General features: G+C 39.0%; 1 protein-coding gene and 1 long non-coding RNA gene across 4 annotated transcripts in view; one reads left to right on the forward strand and one right to left on the reverse strand.

Annotated features, from left to right (window-relative positions):
• Positions 1-13,642, reverse strand: part of LOC124101940 (uncharacterized) — a 30,282-nt gene extending 16,640 nt beyond the window's left edge. The window contains exon 1 of the long non-coding RNA XR_006854749.2: positions 13,468-13,642. This is a non-coding gene — a long non-coding RNA (uncharacterized LOC124101940). The remainder of the gene's footprint in view (positions 1-13,467) is intronic.
• The window catches only part of Csde1 (cold shock domain containing E1), a 40,594-nt gene continuing 39,424 nt past the window's right edge, over positions 13,631-14,800 (forward strand). For all 3 annotated transcript variants that reach the window (XM_046458159.2, XM_046458160.2, XM_046458161.2), the window contains exon 1: positions 13,631-13,762. The gene's annotated coding sequence lies outside the window, so the exon portion shown is untranslated. The remainder of the gene's footprint in view (positions 13,763-14,800) is intronic.

Genomic DNA, 14,800 nt, shown 5'->3' on the forward strand with positions numbered 1-14,800 from the left:
GGTGCAACTCTGTCTTTCCAATCTGCCTCTCTTTTGTTGCTTTTCATCCTTCGTGCTATTTTCTTGTAGTTGTTAGAAAGTTGCTGCTGTAGCAGATGTCATGCCCATGTTCAAGACAGGAGAAAACTACAGGAAATGGCTGGTATTACCTATGTATACATCCCCTTTTATGAGAAAAACAAAGCTCTTCCAGAAATTCCAAAGGATTTCCCATTGCCATATTTGCCTGGCCTGTTAAGTGGCTATTTCTAACTGCAAAGGAGAATGGGTACGTAGCTGGCCCAAGTAAAATGAGTATTCCAGCAGCGCCAACCTATAATCCCAGTGGTTTGGGAGCCTGAAGTAGGACAATTGTGAGTTCAAAGCCAGCCTCAGCAAAAGCAAGGCACTAAGCAACTCAGTGAGACCCTGTCTCTAAATAAAATACAAATTAGGGATGTGGCTCAGTGGTCAAGAGCTCTTGAATTCAATCTCCAATACCCCCCTCAAAAAAGAGACTATTCCATTAACAGAAATTATATTGAGAAAATAATGCCTTTCACATTGTCAGGTCCTTTCAAGTATTAGTTAAAGGAATGTATTGATGTTAACTATCCAAAAGAATGGGCTGTGGCAAACATCTGTCATTTCCTTCTTGGCTGCCTAATATCCTAACTCATATGTTGAGGGAATCCCTCACCAAATGAGGTAGAGAATTTGAAAGTGTCAGATATATGTTTTCACGGCCTACTTTACAGGTAGGGAATATCTACCTTAAACTTTAAAGTTAGTGGTACAGTGAAATAGGAAATTATGGCAGAAAATGTTGACCAACAACAATGGCTATTACATTAGCTCCACAGAAGAGAAGCAAGATTGGTTTTTCTTCAGGGACAAAAACTCAATATCTAGTGTCAACAGATTGGTACTGTAATCTGCAGTGTCTGCCTACCAGTAGAGACTAGAGTTCACTGAAGCAATTCTCAGATATCACTGGAGACTAGAACTTCCAATTCTGGTTTCCTGATTGGCCTAGAGATCTTCCTCACTTTTTTTCTCTCTCCCAGGGCCGAGGACTGAACTCAGGACCTGGCGCTTGCTAGGCAAGCAAGTGCTCTGCCACTGAGCTAAATCTCTAACCCCAGACTAAAGATCTTAAGAATTACTTTTAATAAAATTATTTTTTTAAATTGACCCAAATTTGCCTATAAATAAGAATACTGACTGATATAAAAAATGAAGAGTTTTAAAAACAACTATGCACATGTGGTTTTGATTGATACTTCATAAATTATTTCACAATATATATATATAGTTGAGGGGGCAAGCACGGGAGATTGAACTCAGGGGCACTCTACCACTAAGTCACATCCCCAGCCCTATTCGATCCTCCTGCCTCAGCCTCCAGAGCTGGTGGGATTATGGGCATGTAACACTACTCCCCACTTGCATTTATATTTTAATGTATTTGACACATTAAAGAGTAAATGTGGGTCTGGGGTTGTGACTCAGAGGCAGAACGCTCCCCTAGCATGTGTGAGACACTGGGTTCAATCCTCAGCACCACCTAAAAATAAAATACAGGTATTGTGTCCATCTACAACTAAAAAATAAATATTAAAAAAAAAAGTAAATGTAAGCCAATTGCAGTGGCATACATATAATCCCAGTGATTCTAGAAGTTTAAAAGAAGGAGGTTTGAAAGTTCAAGGCCAGCCTCATCATTTTGGCAAGGTCCTTAGCAATTTATGGAGATCATGTCTCAAAATTTAGAAAAAGGCTGGGAGTGGTGGCACATACCTGTAATCCCTCAGAGGCTGCGGCAGGAGGATCAAAAGTTCTAGGCCAGCCTCAGCAATTTAATGAGACCCTATTTCAAAATAAAAAGGGCTGGGGATATATAACTCGGGTAAAGTGCCCTTGGGTGCAATCTCAGTACCCCCTCCAATAAAAGGGTAAATTAAGCATGAAAGTAATTTATCAATCATAAGAATTCACTGCCTAAATTAAAAATTAAAACATTACTAATGCTGGGGCTGAGGGCATAGCTAAGTGGTAGAGAGCTTGCCTAATGTGCATGAGGCTGTAGGTTTCATCCCCAGCATCACAAAACAAAATGAAAATAAAACATTACCAGTGCTTTGCATTTATCTGTTTGAGTTCTTCTCTCTCCCCATCCTGTACTCCGTCTCTTTAATAATTTTAATCACAGGTAAAATGTCTTAAATATATGCATCCCTGAAGTGACTTATTAGTTTTCTTCCTTTTTGAACTTTACAGAAATTGTATCATACTATATGTAATCTAAGGATTTTTTTCATTGTTTCTGAGATGCACACATTTTGTTGTATATTGCTATCATTCATTTTCATTGATGTATATTTCATTGTATGATTATACAGTGTATTGTTAAGAAATACATATATATGGGCTGGAGGTACAGCTCAGTGGTAGAGTGCATGCCTAGCATGTACAAGGCGCTGAGTTCAATCCCCAGCACTTAAAAGAAAAAGAATGGGGAAAAAAACAATAATAATAAAATACATTTTTTTTCAAAATCTGTACTAATATCTGGCTAATTTTTAATTCCCCCTCAAACTATCTCATTTATATTGATCTCATTTAATGAGAAGCAGTCATATTTCATATTTTGCAGTTATTTCATTGGTTTGTGTCATGGCAACTTTCAGAATGAATGAAGGAATGTTATCCAGTAATGCGGTGGAAAAAAGACCACTGCTTTTTCTTTTGTCACTCTCCAAGAAGGCTAAACAGATTGGGTCCTATTGGGCACATGCCTGTAATCCCAGCAACTCTGGAGGCTGAGACAGGAGGATCATAAGTTCAGTGCCAGTCTCAGGAATTTAGCTAGACCCTGTTAAAAATAAGGGCTGGGGATGTAAAGCACCCCTGGGTCCTGGGTTCATTCCCCAGTACTGCAAAAAGAATAAAGCAACAGCACAATGTTAAGCACATGAAAGGCACACAGTCTGTATGTTGAATGAAAACGCAAGTGAATCATAGTTATTCCAATGTCATTGTTCCCATAAGCAGTTACAGGTTATAAAACCCAGTTTATATAATGGCAGTTTAGGCTACATTTTGAATAGTGAGATATAACTAAGACTTTTTGGTTGTCAAAGGTTGATACTGTCAATAGAGTGACATTGCCCTTAATAGTCTTCAATATGGAACAAATAGTCCTTACTTATATTAGGTTATTCCACATTACAGGGAAATCCTAAAAATAGGAAAGCCTCAGTTTTGCATTCCCTCATCTTTAGATGACCAAGTGTCATCCTAAACTTGAGCACAGAAGAACATGAATAGTAAGTCATTTGAACTAGTGTCAGGGGAGGCAGTGATTATTTCTAGCAATGGATAAAAGCCATCCTTTGTGTGTGTGTGTGTGTGTATTCTAAAACATGCTCTGAATATCAAAACCTTTTAACCCTGGTTCATAAATTTGTGTTGAATTTTAAAAAAGAAGAGAGAGAATATAATATAAGGCATATACACCAAGCAATGGGAAGCTTGATTACATTTTAGAATAGTGCCTAGTAGTCCAGGCATAGTGGCACATGCTTATAATCACAGGGACTCAGGAAACTGAGGTGGGAGGATCCCACGTTCCAGGGCAGCCCCAGCAACTAAGTGAGACCCTGTCTCAAAAAGTCAAAAAATGCTGGGGCCAAGTCAAAAATGCATGGTAACACACACTTGTAATCCCAGCAACTCAGGAGACTGAGGCAGGAAAATCACAAATTTGAGGCCAGCTTCAGCAATTTGGCAAGACCCTAAGAAATTTTTAGCAAAATCCTCTCTAAAATAAAAAGGGCTGGGGGTATAGCTTAGCTCAGTGGCAAAACTCTCTGGGTTCAATATCCAGTACAAAAAAGAAAGAAAGAAAAATGGCCAGGTGTGATGGCCCACGCCTGAAATCCCAGCAGCTCAGGAAGCTGAGGCTGAAGGATCACAAATTCAAGGCCAGCCCAGGAAACACTGGGAGTGTGGCTCATTGTTAGAGTACCCCTGGGTTTAATGCCTCCCCACCACAAAAATAGTACAAAAACCAGTAACATAATCATATATTATCAACTATGTGCTGTACATAATTGTAATGCTATACTTTTATAGGACTGGTAATAGTGGAGTAGGTTTGTCTACACATCACCATAAACACATGAGTAATGCACTGTACTACAACTTTACTATGGCTACAACATCACTAGATGATAGGAATTTTTCAGGTCTATTATAATACAGGACCACTTTTATCTATGCAGCCAAATACTGACTGAAATATCATTTTGCAGCACATGGTTGTGTAGCATGACCTCAATCTAATCAAGAGAAAACATCAGAAAGACTAAATTGAGGTACATTTATAAAATAATTGACCAACATTGTTCCAAAGTATTAAGCACATGAAAGATAAAGACTGAGGAACTGTCAAAGACTAGAGACTAAGGAGGTATAACAAGTAAACACAGTGTGGTATTCTAGATTTCATCCTTAGAAAGAAAATGGGCTTTGGAAGAAAAGCTGGTGAAATTCAAATTAATTTATAGTTTATGTACAATTGTTATGTCAATTTCCTCATTCTGAAAATGTTCTTTGTTATATAAAGTTAACACAGGTGGGGGACCTGGGGTTGTGGCTCAGCAGTAGAGTGCTCGCATGAAATGTGTGAGGTGCTAGGTTCTATCCTTGGCACCACCTAAAAATAAAAATAAATAAAATAAAGGTATTGTGTCTAATTACGACTAAAATATATATTTTTTTTTTTTAAAAAAGAAGTTAACACAGAGGAAACTGGTTGAAGTGTGGATAAGAAATTTCTGTATATTTTTCTAATGCTTCTGTATGTCTAAAATTTTCTCAAGACAAATATACATTCTCCTGATAAATGAGGCTGAGCATAATCTCAGGTGTTTTATTTGCCTACCTAGTTGTTTGTTTCTTTAATATGAACATTCAAGTCTTTTCTCCATTTTGCTTTTGTTTGGCTTTTTCCTATTAATATAGATTAATTTATTATGTATTCATGATCTAATACAGTTTTATATATTTATTTATATATTTTATATAGTTTTTTTATAGTTTTGTGTAAATACATATTCTAATCTCTTCATTTTTAGAAACTTATGCTGCTTTGGATGGCTGGAATTTAAAACATATGGTCATACATATTCCTAAAATGATTCCATTGGGCATGGTGGCACATGCCTGTAATCCCAATGATTCATGAAGCCGAGGCAAGATGATCACAAGGTTGAAACTAGCCTCAGCAATTTAGCGATGCCCTAAGCAAATTAGTTATACCCTATCTCAAAATTTAAAAGAAAACAGGCTGGGGACATAGTTCAGTGGTAAAGCGTCCCCTGACTTCAATCCCCTGACTCAATAACAAAAAGAAATATTCAGAAGAGTTAGACTTTGCAAGATGTTTTAGGAATATCTTTACCAATTTATTCTGCTTTATGTACATATACGAGTGACACATGACAAAAATCTGTGTCCACATATGTTTAAAAATAGGCATTTTTAATAAATACAAAAATTCTAGACAGGTGAAGTGGCATATGCCTGTAGTCCCATTTATACAAGAGGTTGAGGCAGGAAGATTGCTGGAGGTCAAGAGTTTGAGACCAGCTTAAGCAATATAAGCAAGACACTGTCCCAAAATAAATAAAAATGCAATATATTTTCTTGTTGATAGTCCATAAATAATGATGTATTATATAATCAATGCTACCTTAGATTCTATAAATAAGGTCATTCAATGTATATTTGTTAAGTATCTATTGCATCTGTAATTACCTATCTATGGGGGGGCCTAGCTATGATGAACCAAATAGAAAATCAAGTCTTATAGTTCAGGGAACTGGGAAATAAACAATTTATTCATAATGTGTTAATCTTGAATACCAATATATATAATGAGACAATAAAAAAGATAATATTATGGAAAGTGATAGAGCTAGTAGGTGCTTTTACTTCAGAAAAAGCCTTTATAAGTCAGTGACATTCTAACTGAAACCTGAATGATGAGAAAGTGCTAGTTATGTGGTGATTTCAGGAAGAAGGCATTTCAGGCAGAGGTAACAGTAAATTCAAAGTTTTTTATTTTTATTTATTTTTTGGTACTGGGGAGTGAATCCAGGGGCGCTTAACCACTGAGTCATATCCCCAGCCCTTTTTGAATTTTATTTAGAGGCAGGGTCTCACTGAGTTGCTGAGGATGGCTTTGAACTCAAGATCCTCCTGCCTCAGCCTCCTGAGCCACTGGGATTATAGGCTTGTGCCACCATACCCAGTTTCAAAGGTCTTTTTTTTTTTTTTTTTTTTTCCAATTGGGGGAAAAAAAAAAACACAACTGTGGATGGACACACTACCTTTATTTTATTTATTTATGTAGTGCTAGGGATCGAACCCAGTGCCTCACATGTGCTAGGCAAGTGCTTTACCTCTGAGCCTCAGCCCCAGCCCAAAAGTCTTTTTGTTGTTGTTGTTATTGTTAGTTGAGTTTTTTGTTTTGTTTTTCAATGCTGGGGATGGAACCCAGGGCCTCTGTACATACTATGCACATGCTCTGCCACTGAGCTATACCCCTAGTCCTCAAGGATATCAAAGTAGGAGCAAATTTGCAGTGCTGGAGGAACAAAAATGGTAGTGAAACTGAATTGCAGTGAACCAGGGGCTAGAAAATTAGACGAGGACAAGATCATTTAGGGCCTTATAGACCATAATAAAAGAGTTTGAACTAATACCAAGTACAAATGGTTTTCATCAGGATCTAATTTAAGTTAAATTGAAAATATTCTTGGCTAGGCACAGTGGCCCATGGCTGTAATCTCTGCTACTTAAGAGACTGAGGATTGCAAGTTCAGGACCACCAGCCTGGGCTAGTCTCAAAATGCTTTTTTTTTGTTTGTTTTGGTCATGGGAATTAAACCTGGGGTGCTCTACCATTTAGTTACAGCACCAGTCCTTTTTATCTTTTGAGAGAGGGTGTAAATTGCCTAGGCTGGTCAGGAATTTGCAATCCTTCAGTTTCAACCACCTGAGTCATGGGGATTCTAGGTGTGACACTGCCCAACTGAAAACAAAGTTTCTAAAAAGGGGTTTAGTCGGTTTGTAGCTCAGAGGTAGAGGCAAGGCAGGGCAAATCCTATAGTCCCAATTACTCAGGAGGCTAAAGCAGAAGAATCACTTAAGCCCAAGTGTGGAAGGCCAGCCTTGGCCACATGGCAAGAACCTAACTCAAAAAAAGAAAAAAATTCTTGGGCTATAGGTGTAGCTCACTGGTAGAATGTATGGTTTGGTTAGCATGCACAAGACCCTGGATTCAATCTCCAGCACCAATAAATAAATAAATAAATAAATTGTTTTGCATTACCATTCCAACTGGTTGACAGACTCCCAAAGCTACAATGTTACAGTGATTACTTTAGGTGAAACAGTTTAGCACAGCCATGTCTTCCATGAAGTGCAACATTGATAGTTTAATGGGAAGCATTGTGCAAAGTTTTGACATTTTTTGTTATATAATATTATTTAAATTGTATTAGTGTTTTTCTTTTGTATTTATTAATGCATTGTAACTGTCTCAGGGGCTAATCCAAAAGCTTTGGAATGTAGGGTACTAGCACCAAATATTATTTATACCAACGAATACAAAAATAATTATTTTTTTTAAATATGTAGTTGGACACAATACCTTTATTTTATTTATTTGTTTTTATGTGGTGCTGAGTATCAAACCCAGGGCCTCACATAATGCTAGGTGAGTGCTCTACCACTGAGCCACAACCCCAGCCCCCAGAAATAATTATTTTTAATGAAAGTTTTTGTTCCAGATGTATTTTCCTCTTCTGAAATCTTGCATGTAGACCCCTTTATAATCCCCTATTACATAATTTTATAAAAGAAATCCCCCTTTAAATCTCCTAAGTAGGAAAGGCATAATGTCAAGAACAAAAGCAGTCCTTCAAATCTCGAATAAATTTAGCCCTCTTAAAGCCTCTACATTGACCTAATTTTTCTCATTTACCATTCCTCAAGAAAACCTTATAAACATGTAAGGGATTCTTTTTTTTTTTTTTTTTTTTGTGTGTGTGTGTATGTGTGTGTGTGAATGGCTTCAGATATAATATGCTTATTGATAACTGTAGAAAAAAAAACAAACAGCCATAATCAATTTCATTGTCTCAGTATTTTAGAGTAGAAAAATAAGTCACCAAAAATAAGTATTTAATTTTTTTGATGGTTTCTCCCTAATAAACTAAATATCTCTTCCCAAATCCATGACTGACCTATTGAATAGGAGATGGTTTTCCAAGTACTTTCACAAATTTCAGCTTTAACTATATCTATATATATAACTATAGCTTTAACTATATCTATATATATCGATATATATATATCGATATATATATATCGATATATATAGATATATATTTTTTATTTTAGTTGTAGTTGGACATAATACCTTTATTTTACTTATTCATTTTTATGTGATGCTGAGGCTCAAACCCAGGGCCTCACACGTGCTAGGCGCGGCACATACTCTACTGCTAAGCCACAACCTGAACCTTTTGTTTTGTTTTTAAGAAAAAAATATTAATTAAAAAGATAACTTGGGGCTGGGAATGTGGCTCAAGTGGTAGCGCGCTCACCTGACATGTGTGCGGCCCGGGTTCGATCCTCAGCACCACATACAAACAAAGATGTTGTGTCTGCCGAAAACTTAAAAAAAATAAACATTAAAAATTCTCTCTCAAAAAAAAAAAAAAAAAAAGAGACAGAGAAAGCACCATCACTGTTGTGTTGCTACTTTAAAAAAAAAAAAAAAAGATAACTACAATTTTCAGTTTTTTGACTTGAAAATTCATATAAAAAATCATTACCTGAAAATGTAGTGATCTAAATACAAAATTTGCCTCTATTTATGGGTTATAACTGTAGTAATATTTTTTTTCATTTTATTTTTTAGTTGTAGTTGGACACAATATCTTCATTTTATTTGTTTTATTTTTATGTGGTGCTGAGGATTGAACCCAGGACCTTGCACGCGCTAGGCCTCTACTGCTAAGCCACAACCCCAGCCCTGTAGAAGTAATTTTTTTTTTTTGAGAGAGAGAGTGAGAGAGGGAGAGAGAGAGAGAAATTTTTTTTTTAAATATTTATTTTTTAGTTTCCGGCGGACACAACATCTTTGTTTGTATGTGGTGCTGAGAATCGAACCTGGGCCGCACGCATGCCAGGTGAGCGCGCTACCGCTTGAGCCACATCCCCAGCCCTAGAAGTAATTTTAAGTACTGATTTAAATCAAATTCTCCCACATGTTACCTTCTTTAATGCATTAAAAGCTAAAATTTATATCTCTGGATTTATATGTATTTACATTTTGTATTAAATATGAGTTGATATTAATTTTGGATCAACTCTAAAGACAGTTGGGCCATATTCAGAATGATGATGAAATGGACATACTGTTTAAGGTCTTTATAAAGTTATGTATAATGGGCCAGGTGCAGAGGTACACACCTGTCATCGCAGTGACTAGGGAATCTGAGGTAGGAGAATCCCAAGTTCCAGGCCAGTCTGGGCAACTTAGTGAGACCCTGTCTCAAAAAATAAAAAGGGCTGGGGATATGGCTCCGTGGTTAAGCACTCCTGGGTTTAATCCTCTGCGCCAAAACAAGAAGTTATGTGAAATAGTGGAAATCAAGTCTTTATCCTTTTTTATTAATAGGAATTGTACTAAAAGAATATGGTGAGTTATGTTTTACATTTCCCTTTGCTGTGATATTTGAACATGTGTGTGCCTCCTGGACCTAATTCTATGTTTAGACCAGTTTCACATGACCTTGTATCTAGTACAAGAGCCCAAGGAAATTTTCTGCAACATTAGATTAGAATATTCAGATTCGATCTATTACTAGGAAAGGGAGATCTATATTTATAAAATGAACAAAGGAAACAAAACAACTAATTTGAAATGTTTCTATTTTGTAGTTTCCCAGCAGAACATTCCAGTCCCCCTGCCCTCCAGTACAGGGGATTGAACCCAGGGGTACTCTACCACTGAGCGGCATGCCCAGGCCTTTTTTATTTTTATTTTGCTTTCCATGCTTATTTTTTATTTTCAGACAGGATCTGAGTTGCTGTGGTTGGCCTGGAACTTGAGATCCTCCTGCTTCCTGGTTCACTGGTATTACAGGCATGCATCACCATACCCAAATGAACATTCCAGTATCAACACTTTCTCATGCTATCATCTAGTGCTATCCATTCAAGAAGCTTTTGAGAGTTGGCCAGTCACTATCAGGAACCAGGGATGCAAAAATGAATGTCAGATGCTCTGTCCAAAAGTATCACTATCTAGTACTAATAATAAGTTAAGCTATGACATCATTGAAAGTAAAGCAATATCTGTGCTTAGGAAAGTATGGGAAGAGAGAAGACGCAGAATTGAAATGTTAAACATGGGATTGAATATGGAGAAGAAATCTTTGAATAGAAATAGGATTCTGCCTTTTATAAAATTCAAGATGATTTGCTCAGAACTGGATCTTGTACTCTCTTAATACTATGCATCTTTCCTTTGTTCCACTTATTCCAACATTCATGTTTTAATTCATTTTTGTGATCAGTTAATGAGGCTAGACTAAAAATTCCTTTAGTAAGGACTGATACTGGAAAAAATTCTAAAGAGTTCCTGGAGATGGGGAATGACTCCAGACAGGTGGGGTCCTTGGCATATATTACACATGTCAGAGACACAGAGATTTATTTAAGAAAGCAGATACACAGTAGGGAGGCAGGGGGCAAGTGCTGGGGAATGAAATTGGCCAAATTATATTATATTGTGTGTATGTATGAATATATAAAAATAAATCCCATTATTATGTACAACTATGCACCAAAGGAAAAAAATATGGAAAGAAAAAAAAGAAGAAAGCAGATAGACTTTCAAGGGAGAATGTGGGCTATCTCGAGAGAGACATATGATGGGGTTAAAGCAATGAATACACATTCAAGTGAGAATGCAGGCCATCTTTAGAGTAAAGCATGCTTTGGGGATTCCTGAATCCTCTTCTAAAGGAAACTTGGTGAGAGGTGGGAAAGGGAATGCATGTGAGAATGCCATCAGATTGGTGATCACAAGATAGTTTGTGGTGGTTTGATAATTCTGACGTGGTATTAATTATCTGATCAATCAATAAGTGTGGAAGTTCCCTAAATCATAGGTTTCTTAAAATATTCTTTTTTTTTTTTTTTTTTCTTTGTACCAGGGATTGAGCCCAGGGGCACTTAACCACTGAGCCACACGCCCAGCCTTTTTTTTTTTTTTTTTTTGAGACAGGATCTCACTAGGTTGCTGAGGCTAGCTTTGAACTCATTAGCCTCCTGTCTCAGATTCCCTAATCTATCTATTTACTGATGGGTTAATTATAGTATGAGGTATTTCACAAGCGAGTGAATTTATGGCACCTCTAAAATTTACAGATTTCACAGAAATTTAGAACTAGGTTTGATGGTGCAAAACTGTAATCCCAGTGACTCAGGAGGCTGAGAATCACAAGTTCAAGGAAAGTCCCAGCAATTTATCGAGACCCTATCTCAAAATAAAACATAAGAAAGGGGATAGGTGAGCATGGTGGCTCACACCTGTAATCCCAGAGACTCAGGAGGCTGAGGAAGGAGAATTGCGCATTCAAGACCACCTTCAGCAAAGGCCCTAAAGACTTAGCAAGACTCTGTCTCAAAATAAAAACATTACAAAAAAGGGTTGGGTATGTAGCTCAAAGATTAAGCAACCTGGGGTTCAATCTCCAATACCAAAAAATAAAAGGAGGCTGGAGATGTAACTCAGTGATAGAGTGCCCTGGGTTCAATCTTCCAGACAGAAAAGATTGATTTCACAGAATTTGGTAATAACAAGCCTGGAAGAATAACTGATTTATTTTTTGAGTGACAGTCCTAGAAAAGCATGTGGGTCTTAAAACTTCCTTTAAGTTTCCTTTTACCTATTTTTTATTTTTTCTATCCTATTTCAGGATCATGTTCAGTTTTCTTTACTACTGTATACTTAGCAGTTACACATACCAAATGCTGTATATATGTGATAAAAGTGTAGGGAAGCTGTAAATTTCCTCTTTCCCTCAGAAATTCTGGAAATTTTACTCTATTGACAGATGATTAATAAGATAATAAAAGACACAGTTGTCCATGTTTATATAATATCTTGCAATACACAAAGGAGTAGTAGGCTGGGGCCCACTCGTCCAACCGTCTAGACTTCTTATCTAGAGGGAAGAGGAAGCAACATAAACTATGGGAGAGTCAAGAGAGGACCTTCGTGGCAATCAAAGGCTATCTTATAAGCAGTTTCTCAGGTAGCAGCCCTCAGAAGATCAGTGGTAATCTTTGCCTGGACCAGGTGTCAGATCTCTTATCTCTTCTTCCTCAGAAAAGAGCTTTCCTGATCAGATAAGGAAAGAAAACCTCTGTTTGCATTGGTGGCTTACTCTACAACTTGTAGATTGATGCAATTTTTTCCTCCAGAGATATGCCTGCCTGCAGAAGTCTGAAGTTTCTCCAAATAACAAACTTCAAATATGCCTAGGAAGTTATCTAGCCGCGGGGTATTTTACTCTTTAAACAAAAGCAGTGAGTGGGAAAGTTCTTCAGGGGAGTGACTCTCATTATTTAATACCGCCCAGGCCATCCAGAGAGACAGTGGATCTGTGAAAGCATTCCTCTCATCAGAGAAGGATTTATTGTTTGATAAACCATTGAACTTTTCCGTGACCAGAGTTAACCATCTCCCTTCTCTTTCTCCGGATGAGTAATTCCTTTGCTCTGACTTAAATCTTTCAATTACTTTTTTTTTTTTAAAGAGAGAGAGAGAGAGAGAACTTTTTTTAATATTTATTTTTTTTAGTTTTCGGCGGACACAACATCTTTGTATGTGGTGCTGAGGGTCGAACCGGGGCCGTACGCATGCCAGGCGAGCGCGCTACCGCTTGAGCCACATCCCCAGCCCCTCAATTACTTTTGATTACCTGATATATGAGAAAAACTTGCGGTAGCTAGGAAGGTCAGTTGAAGGAGTTTTGGGTTTCTTTGTTTTGTTTTTAAGTGATTATGCAGCCTTGCTCACTCTGTTGCAAGCCATGTAATCTCTGGAAGACAAAGATCTCAAACTCCCAAATTACTTTACCATAATTCTGACTCTCTACGAAACAAATTCTACTCTAATGTAGAAGACAAGGAATGCTTGCTTCCCCAGTGAGTGAAGACAAACTCGCGTTTGAGGACTTCTGGATTATCGCTGGTTAGAGAAATCCTTTTTTATGACATTCCAGGATATACCCTCAAAAATTGTTCGCCCTTAAGGTATACGCCAGTCTCGCTGCCTAGAACATATTCAGCCTTGCAAAGGCTAGAGACGTCTAAAGTCACCTGCCACCTTACCTCTACCCCTAGCGTCCCAGCGGAGTCAGTAAACACCGAGATTGCTCCCCTCAGTACAAGGAGAGGGGATGTAGGAGAACGTAGCTACCATCTTGGTTGTGGCTAAACTCAGCTCCCTGGTTGGCGTCACTCGGCTCCTGTGCGCAAGCGTACTAGTAGTACGCTCCCCGCCATCACCACCTTCCCGTGCACGCGCTCGGAGCCTGCAACTCTCGCGAGAGAAGCGAGATTTATTCCTACGTACCGGGCCGTGCTGCTTATGGCGGCGCTGGAGAGGGGGCGCTGAGCTGTTGGGGTGAGTACGACCTCAGGGTCTAATTAGGGGTAGCAGGAAGCCAGGTTAAGGGCGGATGAGGAGATGAAGACTAACGGGAGAGACTTCTGAGTCAAGGTGGGCATCTCTAGAGCTCCGAGTAGAGAAGATCTCACCCTGAGTTTCTACCCCAGGCTTTTCAATTGTTCCCTCGTCTAACCGTCTAGACTTCTTGTCAGGCCACAGAGCCGTAGCGAGGAGTTGAGGCCTGAGGGGCGCGCGTGGGGGTAGTGGTGGTGGTGACTAAAGTGGGGGGAGGGAGTGAAAATGGAGGCTCCGACCGCAGCCAAGATGGAGGCAGAGGGTGCGGGGCTCGGGCGCGGAGGCTGTTGGGAGCTGTAGTCGGTCCACTTCCCTCTGCGGCTTGGCCGGGGAAACGGGAACTACAAGTCCCGGCGGGCGGGGCGTGGGGGTGGTGGCGCGGTCCTTTGTGTGAGGGTGTAAGAGCAAAGGCAGTGGAGAGGGGCCTACTCTTGTCTGTGGATTGTGTGGGGTTTTTTTCCCCGTCACCTGTTTGGGGATCTGACTACGAGTACCAGAGCGCAGTGCGGCAGTGGCGCCTTCTTTGTGTGTGTGGACTGAGACCCCACTCTATCTAGGCGAACTGCTTAGGGAAATCTTCCCTCACAGCTGACACTGTAGCGCCTCAGAATTGACATCCCTCCTTCAGTCAACCTAGAGATGGGTCTCAACATCCAGCCCTCCTCTATTCGGCTCCCCTTTGGCTTCTTGAGGAAGAGAACCAGCCCCTACTCTTTTAGGCTCGTGGCTCTCACCCCTCTGTTTGGGGAAACGGCATGGGCCCTAAGTTTGGTGGTGTTTTCACTACCACCTCCTCTGGCTCATATGTTGCAAGCGCTGGCCCACATTGTGCAATGAACCGCTTGGCTTCGTCATTCTATGTAGAGTTGTTTTTTTTTTCACAGCCGCAGTTGGAGACCCATTCGAAGTTTTTGCCATCTGATGTTTTATCAATACGAAATCTTGGTTGGGCGGTTTTTGTTTTGTTTTGCTTTACTT

Source organism: Marmota monax, unplaced genomic scaffold (assembly GCF_021218885.2).
Source record: "Marmota monax isolate L192 unplaced genomic scaffold, Marmota_monax_Labrador192_F-V1.1 WCK01_AAM20220418_F8-fsc00087, whole genome shotgun sequence".
NCBI classification, from domain to species: Eukaryota; Metazoa; Chordata; class Mammalia; order Rodentia; family Sciuridae; genus Marmota; species Marmota monax.